The following is a 16,423-nucleotide window of genomic DNA, read 5'->3' on the forward strand; positions in this document are numbered from 1 at the left end:
AAGGCTTTACAGAAGTCTATGTAAATTGCGTCTATTGCTTTGCCCTGATCAAGTTGTATAGTCCATATGTTTTTGTGGTGTAAGAGTTGCAGATTACATGATAGTTTTTTCCTAAAACCAACTTCTTTATTAGAGAGTAGGTTGTTTGTTTCTAAGTGGAGGATGATGGATTGGTTAATAATTGATTCCATGACTTTACAGGTGACGCAGCATAAAGAGATTGGTCTGTAATTTTCAACTAGGCTAAGGTCTCCCTTTTTGAAGATGGGGATGACCGTGGCTTGTGACCATAGTAATGTACAAACACAGCAGAGGCCTCCTATATATCTATCACAAGTTTCATATTAACATAAAGAACAATATATAAGGTTCTTAAAACAACATCTAAATGTTGAGGATAAAACAGTATATGGATTGTTTGCTCTTAAAATCAAAGGAAAGGGTTTCCTCTAGGTTCATTTTGTCTTGTTTTTACAATCTTTCAGGTTTTTTGTTTCTTTTTTGTATGTGTGTCTTTGTTGCCTCCTAGTGAGTGCCTGGATTATTCTCTGCAGTTTTCTTGGCAAGGTTTTCTCAGAAGTGATTTGCTTCCTTCCTAAAGCAGAGAGAGAGAGTGGCTGGTCCAAGGTTCCCCCAACTGGCTTCATGACTAAGGCAGGACTAAAATTCACAGTTTCCTGGTTTCTAAACCTGGTACCTCAATCTCTAGACCAAACTACTATTGCTAAAAAAAGATACTTGGGATAGGTGAGATTATAGCAATTCCCTTTTGAATGCCCATGTTTCTCAACTTAGTATCCTTCAAATGTGTTGAACTAACAATTTCAGTCTAGTATTAAGATTATCACATGGGGAGAGAGTAGTAGCCTCCAGACTCATTAGCATAGTGCGATTAGTACAGTCACAAGAAAATAATGCCATGTATTTTCTTTTTCTTATGTTATTTTAATTAGAAAATGGTTTGTGTTGTAGAGCGGCGGTTACAGAAGGAGACAGAGCCAGGGCTAGGCTAACATTACTTTATTCAGTGAATAAAGGGTCGCCGCGGCTTCAGAGGCAATCTGACAGCCAGCTGGCGGCGACAGCTGATGCCGTTTGACAGCTCCCTTTTATAGCGGCTGTCAAACGGCATCAGCCAATGGGAGCGATCGGTGCTCCCGCTCAGATGGCGGACCAGAAGGGGAACTTCAGGCAGGTTCTTAATACACAACAGTTTGTTAGTCATTTCCCCCCTTTTAAGAGAAACTTGAGTTTTCATTTATAGTGTTATTTTAGATTTAAAACAACACAGACAAAGCTTTTCACAATTTGTACTTGCAAACTTTTCTTGTTATGTTGACACTGTTTGCAAGTTGCCAGTAACTCGGAGAGCTGCAAAGTTTAGCATGACACATAAGCAATTAAGACTGAAGGAATCATTTGTGGCAAGGTATGAACTAGATAAAATATCGTGTGGTGTGCAAGGATCAATACTGGAGCTAAATGCAAATATATTGAATGTAGACACCTAACTGGAAAGTAAGCTTAATGAAAACAAAGTGTAAGAGAGAAAATTTTTAAAGAGATGTTCAAATGACAGTGAAACATTTGCAATATGTATTTACAAACACCAGTGTAAAATGCTCTTAAATTGGACTTCATAAAATAATCACCAGATGGGGTGGCTGTGTCAGCTGAGAATTTAGAAAGCTTCCTTGCTGGCAAGAAGAAAAAAAAAAATAGAAGAGGGGCATAATCAAGCATGCAGGAAATTAGACTATTGCTTCTCTGTATAGAATTGCTTACTTAGTAGCTACCAATTTCCACAGAGATGAGAAAAAGTAAACTAATAATATCCTTTTCCTAAAAATATAAGAAAAGACTTGGATATGGCAGATAGCCCATTTCTTCTGGCATTTTCTGTCTGTTAATCTGGATAATTGGAGGCACTAGGAAAGCTGGCAAACATGACAATTTTTTGTGTGTATTTATATAGTATTTTTAAATTTTTGTAGTATGCACCCTGTGTTCCAAGAAGCTGCAAACAGCCATCAAGAGGGTGGCCAGTATGACACTAGGCATGGCAACGGGGTAAAAAAAAGTCAAGTTGTTATCTGCTGCTGTGCTAATCAAAGGCCTGCCACCTTTTGAGTGAATTCCACAGTTTAATAATATATAGTGTAAGGAATTTCTTCACATTTATTTTGAGTGGATGACCATGAGTTGTAATGTTTTAGGATCTTCCACTTGTAGTCTTTGCAGTACTTCTGAATCAATGTTTCATGTACAAATTCAGAATGTTTATCCTACAAAAACGAGCCATCAGCTAAAGATTTAACAATTACTGTTGTAGAAGTTCAATAGTACTGTGCATTTTTAATATGGTCTCTCTTTTCTCTTATCCACTTAGGTGAATACCTAAATAACAATAATTCTTAAATTCAGATATATATAGTAAATAAGGATAGTAAATATTATACCTCATGGCTAGAATTAAGTTCATTTTGTTGCCCTAACCTTTAAGCAATAACCTTATAAAACTGAGCTTGACCCCTTCAATTTTAGCTTTTATTAAGCTTACATATAGCATGTAGGCTTAATAAAAACACATCTCTTATCCCTCCCTCCCTCCCTCTCTCTCTTTTACGTTTGTGTGAGTGAATGTGTGTATGTATGGGTGAAAGACACACACACACACAGAGAGAGAATTAGAGAGAGAGAGAGAGTAAAGTGATAAAATACAAAGCAAATCCTCCTTGGATAGCTTAATGGAAAGGGAAATAATAGCAATTTTCAAGGATTTTTGAAAAAAACAGCTAGAATACCCTCTACAATTAGATCAGTGGCAAAAGGGTATATTCATAGTAATACCTATGATCTTGAGATGAAACAAATACTATAATATCACAAAACCTTCTTTTTCATGCCTACTGGCCTCTTCAGAGACTATTTAAAAAGTGATTGTACCACTCAGTTATACTGAAAGTGTAATATGGATGAAGAACACTTAAATAATAGGGGCTTAGTCAATTAATGTTTCATTTTGCCTTGATAGTCACAAAATTATTAAGGTGTTACAAAATTCACTCTTGTCTAAAGATATAACTGTGTCTTGAATTATATGCCAAAGTTTCCAACAATGATAGTTATATTGTTCATGGAGGGAAAACAAAGAAGATATTTATTCAAAGACAAAATTAGTCTGCATTTATACTTTTGGGGTAAGGATATATGCTCAGTTTCTGTTTATGAACTAATGTATTAAACAGAATGATGGATATTTTCTTCATAGTATTGATTTAATGGTTTGTTTAAATACAGCACCTTTTGTATATGTTTTTTCTATATGTTCATATGCCTTTTGCATTAAAATTTTTAAAAATATATATACTCCTTATACGATCAAGTATTGCCTTATAGATGCACTGTACCTCATTTTTTAAAAATAAAATATTAAGAGAGAAATGAAGAAATATTGCACATCGGTGTCCTAGCAATTGACTTTGCCCAATGAATTCTGGATGGATGCCTCACTAGCTTAACCAGATGAAGAAAGCCATTTAAGAGGGACCAAGAATGAACTATTGTAGCATAATTGCCTTTCTACAAGTGTAGCTCAGCTTTGTCTTCAAGATTTATTCTTGTAATTCAAAAACTATTCTGTATTAATTTCTTAAATATATTACTCTATAGAAGGGGTGGGTCAAACTCACGTCATCATGGTGACATGACGTATCATGACTTCCCCTCCCTTCGCTAAACCAGGCATGGGCATGGCCAGCATGTGATGCATCCTGTCCGTGGGCCACAAGTTTGACAGTCCAGCTCTATAGTTACTGAGCTGTTCCTTTTCTGAGAATTTTTGCATTCATTTTTGATGGCTATGGATTCATAGCCTGATTTTAAGTGATACTATTTGACTACCTTTCTATCTGAATACAGACAGTGTGTGTTTCAATTATTCTTCTGCTATGTCCTAAAAGTCCTTTCCACCTTAAAAATCTCTTCTCATTTTTTTCCTTTGCTTCCTTTATCATTTCCAAAAAAAACAAAAAACTGAACAATTGCTCCTTTCTCCCTGCATTTGCCTGTTTATACAAATTTAAAACCTTCCATTCTGACTACAAAGGATGAATTCATGCATTTTCTTTCTTGCTCTTTGCTCTCATATCAGGTTCAAGCCAGAGACTGTAAATATCTTGCAATTGGCTTTTTCTTTTTAGTCTCCACTCTTCTGTATAAAAAAGAATGGAATGAAATGGAATAGGATAGGATAGGATACAGAGGTGGTATTCAGCAGGTTCTGACCAGTTCTGGAGAACCGGTAGTGGAAATTTTGAGTAGTCTGGAGAACCGGCAAATACCACCTCTGATTGGATTTTATAATATCCTTCCCCTGCCATGCCCACCAAGCCACGCCCACAGAAACAGCAGTAAAAAAATTTGAATCCCATCACTGATAGGATAGGATAGGATAATTTGGAGAAGTTTGATTACACAGCCAAAGAATTTGTCTCCAGTGCATAAACTCTTGGTGTACATGCAAAACAAGAGTAATAATAATCATAATAATGATACCAATAAGAGAAGGTGTTAGAAAAGATGAAGAGGATAATGGGTAAATACCCTTAGACATGAGACAATACTGTGGGAATTAGGTGTCCAGCAGAGTGAAGGCACGAGGGAAAAAGCTTCCTCTGTATTTAGCTGTTTTGGCTTGCAATGTCCAGTAGCAGCATCCTGAGGGGAGTTTATGTCTAGAATGTGAGGGATCTGTAGATATTTTTTCAGCCTTCTTTCTGGCTCATGCAGGATACAGATCCTCAATAGAAGGAAGGTTGGTTGCAACTGTTTTTTCTGTAGTCCTAACTATCCATTGAAGTCTGTACCTGTCCTGTCAGTCAGTTATAGAAGCATAAATGATAGACTCAATAATTTATCTGTATCAGCAACTCCTGGGGCAGTTTTTCTGAGTTGACGCAGGAAGAACATTCTTTGTTGTGCTTTTTTAATGATGGTTCTGATGTTAGATGTGATATGTGTTGATTAATAATACTAAAAGAAATTTCTCGTTATAAATAGTCTTTTCCAATAATATCCTCTAATTTGAGAGAGAAGTAAAAATTATGTGATTTGTTTTTTGAGGAATACCTTGGGATAGAAAAGGACTCTATCACAAATTTTATGATTTCCCCTCCTCATATTTCTCTTTTACTAGATCCATGGTTGAATGAATACTAGTAGGAACAAAGTGGAGTTTGTGTACTTCTTTTCCTCTTTTAAAAACATCTTATTTTTTAAAACATAGAATGCTGGAAATTCCATCCTTCTCTTTTCTTTAATAGTAAAAAAAAAATGTTTTCCATGCTCACAGTAGTGTTCTTCACTCAGACTACTTCACTTTTGATATCTATGGAGATTCTCAGTCATCCAGGTCATGGTTGTCCCAATGGGGCTTTTTCAAGAGGCAACTGGACTTTCTGTTTTTCTTTTAAAGATGTTTCGCTTCTTATCTGAGAATCTTCTTAGAAGCTCTAAGCTGAAGAAGCTTCTTGGATGAGAAGTGAAATGTCTTCAAAGAAAAAACAGAAAGTCCAGTTGCCTCTTGAAAAAGGCACCTTTGGGTTCACTTTTGATAATTTTGCAACCACTTCAGGTCAGGTGGTGACAGAGTCAAGCATGAAAATACTGAAAAGAAATATCTTCTGTAAAGAACTCACATAACTCTAATATATGAAGGGTTTTGTTGCAGAAAAGGAAAAAAATAAAGTTGGACAAAAAGTTATACAATAAAAATAATTCCACATCCTTGATCTAGCATTTTGAGTATTTTTCAGACTGGAAATTTGTCTTGTAAAAGAAGACAGAAACATATATTGTATTTACAAATATATATTTAGAACCAGGCAGACATATTTTATTATATTTTAGTCTCCCAGATCTTATTAATTTCTGAAAGATGCATAGCCCTGCTATGTATTAAAGTTGTGGCTTAGAGCTGTTTTAATTCTCACTGACTTGTTCAATTTCTCCGATATTTGTTGCTGTTGTCTTTGTGGAGCTATTCTTTGCTTTTTATTGGATAGAGCTGAATTTAGGTCATATATATCACCCTGTAAACTTGGCTATAGGGTAACAAAGCTAAATAAAATGTTAATCAAGTGAACAAGTTCAATTTATATTGGTCACTCAGTGAAAAAAGTCAAGTAATACTCACATTTCAGCTGGCACAGGACATTATTTGTCTTACACATGGCAGGACTGCTATGTTAGTTTACAGACCAAGTCCACTGACAGCAAACAAGCCATGTCATTCAATTAGGATTGAGTGCTAGAGTGACTTACTTTATAGGCAGTTCAAATAATTGGGGTGGGTTGGAACAGGGCTCTTGCTAACTTGTGGATTTCAGGGGAGTAATATTTGAGATTAAACTTTCTTGAAGGCTGCTGTTGGAGTCAACAGCCAGATTGCAAACAGATGACAACTAGATTTATTGTTTGTAACAAGATTATTTACAAATTGAACTGAGGAAGTAGAGAAACAGAGAGAAATTTAATCAGAGAGAGCAAGTAGATTATTTTGCTGGTATTTTCCTCCAAGAAAGGACTGTAACTTCCTTTACAAGCAACATTTCCAGGTATGAATCAAGGAATCTTCAGATAAGGAAGTATATTTTCCCTAACATTCTAGAGAGTTTTCAACAGTCAGTAAAGATTAGACATTGATTATTTTTTCAGGTTTGAAGGCTGTCATAGAAAGTTTCTGTTTTGATGCCATGCAAAATTCCATTTATTCTCTCAGGCCAACATGTTTCTTTGAATTTTTCTACTATATGGATTTTTTTTGAAAGTTTTGCCACTGGGGTGGGGTTTTGTTTTTGATAATTTCTAATTGCTATTGTAGCTGATTTTTGAAGCAGGTTTTTCTATACATTCGTTGAAAAAATTACTCTCATTCATGCCATTCCTTCTTTTATGTATGTTGTGATTTGCCCTGAATATTTTTTGCTGAAATCAAATGACAATCTTTGTAAAGAAGATTGTTATTTGGTGGATTCAGACCAAGAATGGGGGGTGCTACTTCTCATTCTCTTTAATGATTCACCCGCTATTTAACTCTTTCTAAGGTACCAAATATGGTCAGTATATCTGTTTGTCTTGGCTCATTACCCACAACCTCAAAAGTCCTTCACCCTATTTGCTAGCTGCTGACCCATAAAGAGTAAGAAAAACCCACATATTTCCTACTAAGGGGATCACAGTGATTGCAAGTGATAACAGAATAACAGTGGGAAGGGATCTTGGAGGACTTCTAGTCCAAACAGGAAACCCTGTACCATTCCAGACAGGTAGTTGTCCAATCTAAATTCTAACAGCCTAGTGAGAAGACTTTCTAAGAATGTAAATTAATTTCTGATTTCTTAATGTTGTGAAGATAAAGGTACCAAAATAATTCCACTGCAACTTAAGACCTCTTCTGATGAATAGTTGAATGATCTAGAGCCAGATTCTCTTGTACTTACTACCGTGTTTCTCATATAATAAGGCCGGGTCTTATTTTTTTTTGAGCCCCGAAAAAATGGCTAGGCCGTCTTTTCGGGGGTGACTTAATTCCCCCCCCTGCATCTTCGGGCAGGCGGGCGGCGACAGCTTGGATGTTGACCTCGGCGTTGGAGGGGCACTTTGTATCAGGGTCAACGCAGGCAGCACCATATCTGGGTGTGCAACAAAAGTACTTCCTAACAGCAAGCCCCCCTGCCATTCCCCCCCCCCCCCCATTTCGCATGTTTTAATATAGGCCTTAATTTGGGGGGAGGGGCTTAATTTCATTTCATGCCTATAAAACATGCTGGGACTTCCTATTGGGGGAGGCCATATTGTTGGAGAAACAGGGTACTTTCCAGCAATTTTATTTTTAAAGTGGCATCCATGTCTTTATTAGACTACAAAAACAAACAAACAAACAAACAAAACAAAACCAAATGCCTGGGTTCAGTAGTCAGAACTACCTGAGAGGAAAAGAGAATTGTTTGTGGTCCATGATTCAAATTATTGGAGGCAATACTAAGACAATCCTATTGCCATAGGGCAAGTCACAGAAACATTCTTTAGAATTTATTAAAGCCAATTCCTTCTTTTAAATGCTGGACTTTGTTCTCGTCCTCTCGCAACACTAATCATCTTGGTGGAGAAGAGAGAAGAACATTCTTCTGATATCATAGTACATCAATCAGAAAAAAATGACCGTGCAAAAGCATGATATAGTATAAAGCTATACATTTGTGTGCTGCCTGTGTTTGTGTGCAATTTTAATGCAATGCCTGGGAGATGCTATATTAGAAAGCTTCTTACACAAAATAGAAAACCAGCAAAATTGTCTCCAGAAATTCTTTTATGACTGTCACCCTGAAAAAACTTTTTAGATGGGAAATATTAGTTAAACAAAAATGGTTAACTTATGCTGACTTGCTGAATATTTCTCAAGGACAGTATAACTTAAAAAGAAAAGAAAATTCGGAAGTGGAAGGTTTTACATGCCATTGGTTTCCTTATGCTCAGCTAATGGAAAGATTTAAGTTGAATAAGAAGAATTATGAATTTGAAAAAGGTAAAACTGAAATTGATATATAGCTCTGTATAAATAATGATCATATTATTGCTAAGATGTATAAACTTTTTTTGAAAATGGAAATAGAGGAAGAAACAGTTAAAAGATTGTATGATAAAATGGACAAAAAAGCAGATATAATATACAGTTAGGCTAATATGAGGAAAAAAGTCGAAATTTACATTGAATTATAATCTTAATCCTTTATAAAATGATGTATTGTTGGTATATGACCACCAGATAAATTGTCAAAAATGTTTAAGTGAATTTTAAATATTTGTTGGAAACATAATCTAATGGAGGGAACATTTTTTCATTTTTAGTGGACTTATACCAAAACTAGAAAATAATAGACCAAATATATATTTTAATGCAGAAAATTTTAAAAGTGAATGAAATCAGAGGTCTTTCTTTGGGGCTTAATGGGCAAAGAGATAGAGGCATCTTACAGAACTTCGTTTTTATATATAGAAATGGAGTGAGACTTTTATATGCTCAAAAGTACAAGGATTTACAAACCCTAACAGTGGAAGAATGATAGTGAAGCTAGTGGAACAGGAAGAGATGGTAAAATTGAGAACCCTAATGAAAAAAAAAAAAAGACAGAAATTTCATTTTTACTTGGAAACCATTTTTGTATTTTCTGCAAAAAACTGAAAGAAATGAAAAGTTGATGTGGGGATTTGGTGATTAGAACTATATGATATTATGGAAATAAGATAGACAAATGTTAATCTAAATGTTAATATTATTAAAAGTAATAGTTTCTGTAAAGCACCCTAAAAAAAGGAAATGTTTATCTATACTGTGGCTACATTTGATCAAATGTATTTAATTGTTTATTTATTAACTTTTTATGGCCGTAACTTGAGGGTTTTCTGGAACCTTAACAGGGATATTGCTAATCTGACTTTGGGGAGAGATCATAGGGTGGAGTTCCATAGCATCTATCAGCCGAGGAAGAACTTGGTGACAGGTAGTTCCTCAGATAACCTGATCCTATGTCACAAAGAATTACAAGGTTTAAAAACCAACACCTTGAATTGGACCCAGAAGTAAATTGGCAGCCAATGCAGCTCACAGAGCAGAGGAATAACATGGGATGTTGGGGGTCACACTAACTGCTCATGCACTGCATTCTGCCCAGTTGAAGCTTCCAGATACTCTCCATGCAAAGCATATTGTAGTAGCCCAATCTGGAGATGACTGGGGCAGGAGTATCTGTAACCTCCTGATCTAGGAATGGATGCAACTGACACACAATACAAACCTGTGCAATGCCCTCCCCCCTGCCCAGCCACAACTGATATCTGTTTTCCAAACAGGACTTGTGAATCTAGAGACCCTCTAGATTTGCATATCAGGTCTGTTTGGGGCACTAGAGATGGCATAGTCCTAGTCCTAGTCCCAGCTGCCTCAAAACTCAAAGCCATTCAGCATTGTCAGGATTCAGCTGAAGCTTATTGTTCATATATAATGGAAATATATCAAGTTCCTTGCTTTCTAATGACTCTATGAATGAATATATGGTTATTTCCCTAACATTATTTATGGATCATGTTTTAAAATAAAAAAAAAAGTGTTTGCACTCATGATCTTGACTGTGTCCAACAAAAACTTTAATTGGGTGTACAGTAACCTCTGGCAAAGGGTAGTCATTCTATCAGCATCTGGGTATGGTGTAATTAATACTTTCTCTCTTCAATGGAGGGATTTATAACTAATCCTGGCATTTCTAAAAAGTACTGAAGATTTAGTACCGTTTGCTTCAGCCCTGTAAAGTTAGGGACAAAAAAACAACAACTTCCTCTTGTGTTTGTTATTTGCTGTATGTTCTATGTTAGTTAACTTGATTTGGTTTATTTGTAAATCTCTGTGTATAGGTTCTTTTTTGCTTCATTGAAATATAATTATAAATGTCAGTGAATTCTGCTTCTTCATTACCATAATAATCAGGTGTCTAATTTCATGAAGTTATTTTTTTTAAAGTAATGCTTCACTCCTGGTGAGTCCTGGTTGCTTTTGTGGCTTGCCATTGTCTTTTTATGGGATGCTATTTTTTGATTTCAGTGTCGTAAGAATCCTGGGATTTTCTGGGGGTCTCCCATGAAAATACTACATTTCATTCAAGGTTAGGTTAGGTGATTCTACCTGCTATTTATATTCTGCCAGAAGTGCTCCAGTTCTTCCTTATGCTACTGTACAGGAAGTCCTTGACTTACAACAGTTTATTTAGTGACCATTCAAAGTTACAAAAGCACTGAAAAAAGTGACTTATGACTATTTTTCATAAGACCATTGCAGCCCCCAGTCACATGAACGAAATTCAGAAGCTTGGCAACTGACTCATAGTTATTATGGTTGCAGTGTCCTGGAGTCATGTGATTAACTTTTGCAACCTTCTGATAAGTAAAGTCAATGGGGAAGTAAGATTCACTTAACAACAGCGTTACTGAATTAACAAGTGCTTTGATTCACTTAACAACTTTGGCAAGAAAGTCCATAAAATGGGCAAAAGCTCACTTAACAAATGTTTCACTTAGCAACAGGGATTTTGAGATCAATTGTGGTTGTATGTCGAGGATTACCTGTATAGGGGACTGTTTTTCAAAACTAAAATATTTTTTGCCTAAGAACTTTTCATAGAGCAACCTGGTTCTCATTGTTGCATAGTTATAATAGTGATCCCAATGAAACTACAAAAGAAAAGAAGCATGTTGAATGTTAGTTAACATGTGGGAAAAGTTTTAAAAGATAGTATAGTGTTTTTTAGGGATTAAGGTTCAATGTGATAGAAAAACCGAACATATTTTGATCCTGCGCTAGATGTGGTTTTTATGGCAAGAAATGTATTTAAATAAACAGGTTTAATTTTCCAAATTCAATGGCTCCTGGGCAAATCAGCTCTTGAGATAAACCCACATCTTACTTGGACTACAACTTGGATTACTTAAGTAAACTCTGAAGATACAACTCTTGATAGTCTCAGATACAACTTCAGTTGTGTAAAGGATTACATAAAATATCAGAAGATCACTCTCAGCCATTGAAACTCGCTTTGAAATAGACACATTTTTGCAGCCCAGTTTGACAAGTTATTGTAAAAATAAAATGAAAAGAAGTCACCATGAAAGCTGCCTTGAGCCCTTGGTGGAAATGTGAAATCTAAATCAAAAATAAAATAAAATGATAAAATAATCTAACAGCTCCTATTGAAAGATCTGTATTAATGGCCAAGTATTTTCCAGCCTAGTTTTAAGCTTTCTGCAGAAAATGAATCTGGCTAGTTGAGTAATTGCTTTACTTAATTTTGCATTTAATTTCTTTCTTTCTTTCTTTCTTTCTTTCTTTCTTTCTTTCTTTCTTTCTTTCTTTCTTTCTTTCTTTCTTTCTTCTTCTTTTCTTTCTTTCTTTCTTTCTTTCTTTCATCTTGGATAAAGAAAGATGGATATACATCAAACCATTTTTGAAGATTTTTAATAGTCTTTATTGACTTTAGCCCATTTTTTCTTTTCTTTTTTTAAAAAAACGAATAAGGTGTCTTTTTTTTTAAAGGAATAAGGTGTCAAGTCTACCACTGCAACTTATGAAATGATGTGATGAATAGATAGCCTAAGGGTTATATTCTTTCAGGATTCATGTAATAGAGCAAGAAATCTAAAGAAAAAAAAACTAGTCTTGAAATCTATAGAACAACTTGTAGAATTAGTAAACAAAACAGGATACATTGCCCTCTGCTGTAATACTGCTGAAGTGTTACAAAAATATACTAGCACATATGGACAGTTCAGGAGAGTCCTTGAACCATATGCTCCTTTATTGCTTTCTCCGCAGGAAATCCCAGATGACTTTCATTCATCTTATGTTATGATGGCAAAGAACACAATTTTTATTTCTCCTTTCTCTTTTCTGACCATTATTCTTCCCAGGTCGCTCAGTTTTGCCTTTCTTATGTACACCATCCGTTTCTCCATGTGGTTGAAGAATTGTACTAATTTCTTTTTATCTGTTTCTGACTATTGATCTTATAGCTATAATAAAACATACTTGTAATCCAGTCAAGTCCAGAGCACATCCTTAATAGCAAATTCAAATGTTTAACCCTTAGAGAATTATATTAAGGTTCTTAATATAGAGGTCTAGTCATCTAGGGCAGGGGTCCCCAACCAGGGGTGGGATTTAAGTGGTGTGACAACTGGTTTGGTGAGCGCCTGTGCACAGCATTTGGAAACTGCCCATTTTGGGCTGTAAAACTTACCTTCAGCTCCGGTGAGTGAAACAGCTGAGGTGTGACAATCCGTTGTGCTGCGCAAATCAGCTAGGCTGCAAAACATGGAAATAAAGGACAGACTATGGTAGAGACAGGTGGATGGGGCCAACTAATTGCCAAAACTACTGGTTTGCCCAAACCAGTCCAAAACAGCTCAATCCCACTCCTGTTCCCAACCCTCGGTCTTTGGAACAACACTGGTCCATGCAGAGGTGGTATTCAGCAGGTTCTGACCAGTTGTGGAGAACTGGTAGCGGAATTTTTGAATAGTTCAGAGAACCGGCAAATACCACCTTTGACTGGAGATTTTACAGTATCCTTCTCCTGCCATGCCCACCAAGCCACACCCACAGAACCAGTAGCAAGAAAATTTGAATCCCACCACTGGGTCCATAGCATGCCAGAAAATGGGCCACGCAAATAAATGAAGCCCCACCCGTGGGATGCTGACATCAAACAGAACCACACTCCTCTGATCCATGATAAACCTTTCTCCACAGAACCGGTCCCTGGTGCCCAAAAGGTTGGGGGCTGCTGATCTAGGATGGCACAGCAAAATCAAGATCTGGTGGTTCCAGAAATTACTTCTTTATTAGATTGCTTTCTGGCTCATGGTGGACCTTTCAGCTTCCTCTCAAGTATAGTTTGTGTTGATTTAAGCAGGTTGTGGAATAATAAACCCATTACTCTCAAGATGATGGTTGCTTTCAAGGTGTTTTTTCAAGAGATCAGATACTTGTTCACCTCTCTGCCCTTTGGCACTTGACAGACTGGCAGCAATGCTCTTTGCAGATTTGAATACTATCACTTTGCTGGAGTCAGAATTCAGAACTGCAGAGTGATGGAATTTAAGGGAACTCAGGAGAAAAAAGTTCAAAGGTCCATATCAAATACAGTTGCTTCAGGAAGTTGATTTTCCTGCCATTTGTCCTACATTATAAATTGAATGAAATGACCAGAGTTCCTTTTTTCTGAGAAATACTCTAAGATCAGTGGTGGGATTCAAATAATTTAACAACCGGTTCTCTGCCGTAATGAGTTCTTCCAACAACCATTTCACCAAACTGCTCAGAAAGTTAACAACCGATTCTCCCGAAGTGGTGCAAACTGGCTGAATCCCATCACTGCCTAAGATCATATGGCTGGATCTTATAAAAAGATGCAACAACACTTGATTTTCTTTCCTATGATATATGTTTGTGATGGGTAAACTTGAATCTTGTCAAATATTATTTTATTATTATTTTACTATATTTTGTAATTATATATAATACAATTATATAAAATATGCTTCATTTTAAATTGTATTTATTTTATTATTCATTAATACCATATTATATTATGCCATTAATACAGCAATAGCAATAGCTCTTAAACTTATATACCTTCTCACAGGGCTTTACAGTACTCTCTGAGTGGTTTACAAAATCAGCATATTGCCTCCAAACAACCTGGACCCTAATTTTACTGACCTCAGAATGATGGAAGGCTGAATCAACCTTGAACCCCCATTAGGATTGAACTTCAGATTATGGGCAGAGTTTGCCTACAATATTGCATTCAAATAACTGTGCCAATAGGGCTCATATCATATATATGCTTTTCAATCCAGGGGTTAAAAGAATAGATCACTTCTCCCTCATATATGAATAACAACTTACAACCCAGGGTACTTACACAAAGGAGTTCCATTACATCTCCAAATGCTCCTGGGATGTGAGGTGTTCCAGAGAAGGAGGCCATTACCAAGAAGTCTTTGAAATAGGGTTTTTGTAAGTGATATTTCCTCAAAAAAAATGTCCCTATCTAATATCAAAAGCAGATTCAACCCAGAGCAGATGTTCTGATTGATATTCAGGCCAGGTTCAAAACTCTGTAAGTTTTTAAATATAACAAATGGCACCTTGAGTTGTACCTAAATGTTAACTGGTGGCCAATGCATACCCACTGTAATTGTGAACCTGAATAGTGAACATGAGTGAATCTCGGCACACCTATAAATAAGGCAGCTATGTGATGTACCAGTTCAAACTTCCAAGGGGTTCAATATGTAGAACAAAATGGAATCCTGATATGACTGAGGCATGAATAAGCATGAGCAAAACCAGAAATAAATGGCTGAGGCAATGGATTAGGTCACCTGTATGCAATCTGTCCCCTCTTGAGGATGACCATCACTCTTTGTCTTTTAGGATCTGAGGGATATGAAATGGGAGAAGAGATTTCTGGAGAGTCTCAGGTACTCAACAAAGGACAAACTTGACCAAACACAGGTTAGAGCATATAAATTTAAGAATCAAATGAATAGTTGCCATTAAGGCCTTCCTTGTGGTAATAAGAGCAGAAAAGCACCAGACCTTCTCCACCCTTATTGCATCCACTGATTGTAGCTCCACAGCCCTATTTTGGGTGTTATGGGCCCTTCTGGATAAGAGTTGTGTAGAGATCTCTTTACAGAGATATGCAAAGGAATTTCACTGCCCATTTTTCACCCTCCTTGAGCCTCTGCGCGGGCCCTGCATCCAAAACGGGCCCCGTGGAAACTTCTGGGAGGGGCAGGGTGGGCAGGGCCAGCCAGGGGTGGGATTTGGCGGTTCGCTGACCTGGCCATTACATTAGCTACAGGTTCACCCAAACCCAAACGAACCCATAGCAGTCCACCCCTGATCCTATCCTGTCCTGTCCTGTCCTATCCTATCCTATCCTATCCTATCTTATTCCACCTTATATCTTATGGAAGGCTTACATACTGGACCAATTACTTTGGAGTTTTATGGTGTTTCCTCTTGAGCTCCAAGACAAATGATGTGCTATTGTAGGAAATGCTACCTTATCCTGGCTACTGGTTGTTATTGTTTGTTTTTTTGTGACTTCTTGAAATCAAGATGCTATGGCACTTTTTTTTTCCTCAAAAAACAAACACTGCTATTTCAGTGCTTTTCTCATAGAGGAAACATTGACTAGGCCAAGGAGGAGACGGTGAGAACTTTATAGCATGCTGCACAGGGAAGTATACCTGAAAGTTTGGGGAAACTAAACTAGCAGAGATTTAGCTGTCATTCATGGTTTATAGCTCACTGAATAAGGATATAATCTGATTTACAACTTCTCAGTTGTCTGGTTTGGGCAAAATGCTAGGCTTTGGTTCATACATAATATTTTTTGTCCTTGTTAGTGAACTCATGGTTAAAACACAGAGTACTTGCAAGTGAACCAAATGAGACAGCCTGGGAAATATTCCTGCAATTTTGACTCACTGTCTTGTATGGATATGGATATGGACTTAGATGAGTCATAAAACATTTAGTTAAATTTCCTATAAAGAAGAACATTCACTGTCATGGTGCTATTGACATATATCTATGCAACCTCTGCTAAAAGGAATCTAATAAGCTGAATCTTTTGGATAGAGCTGCATTTTAAAATAGATTTTTCTTATGTATTCAAAAGCTGTAAGTGCAGTCAAATGAACTGTAACTGTTGATTACATGTTTTTTTCCTGAGCAGAGGAAAGGAATTGCTATGTTATTGTATTCACTTTCTTTGTTTTGATTATGATCCACAGG

This window comes from Notechis scutatus, chromosome 1, assembly GCF_049901735.1.
Source record: "Notechis scutatus isolate UNSWTSFEM ecotype Mainland chromosome 1, rNotScu1.2, whole genome shotgun sequence".
Classification (NCBI taxonomy): domain Eukaryota; kingdom Metazoa; phylum Chordata; class Lepidosauria; order Squamata; family Elapidae; genus Notechis; species Notechis scutatus.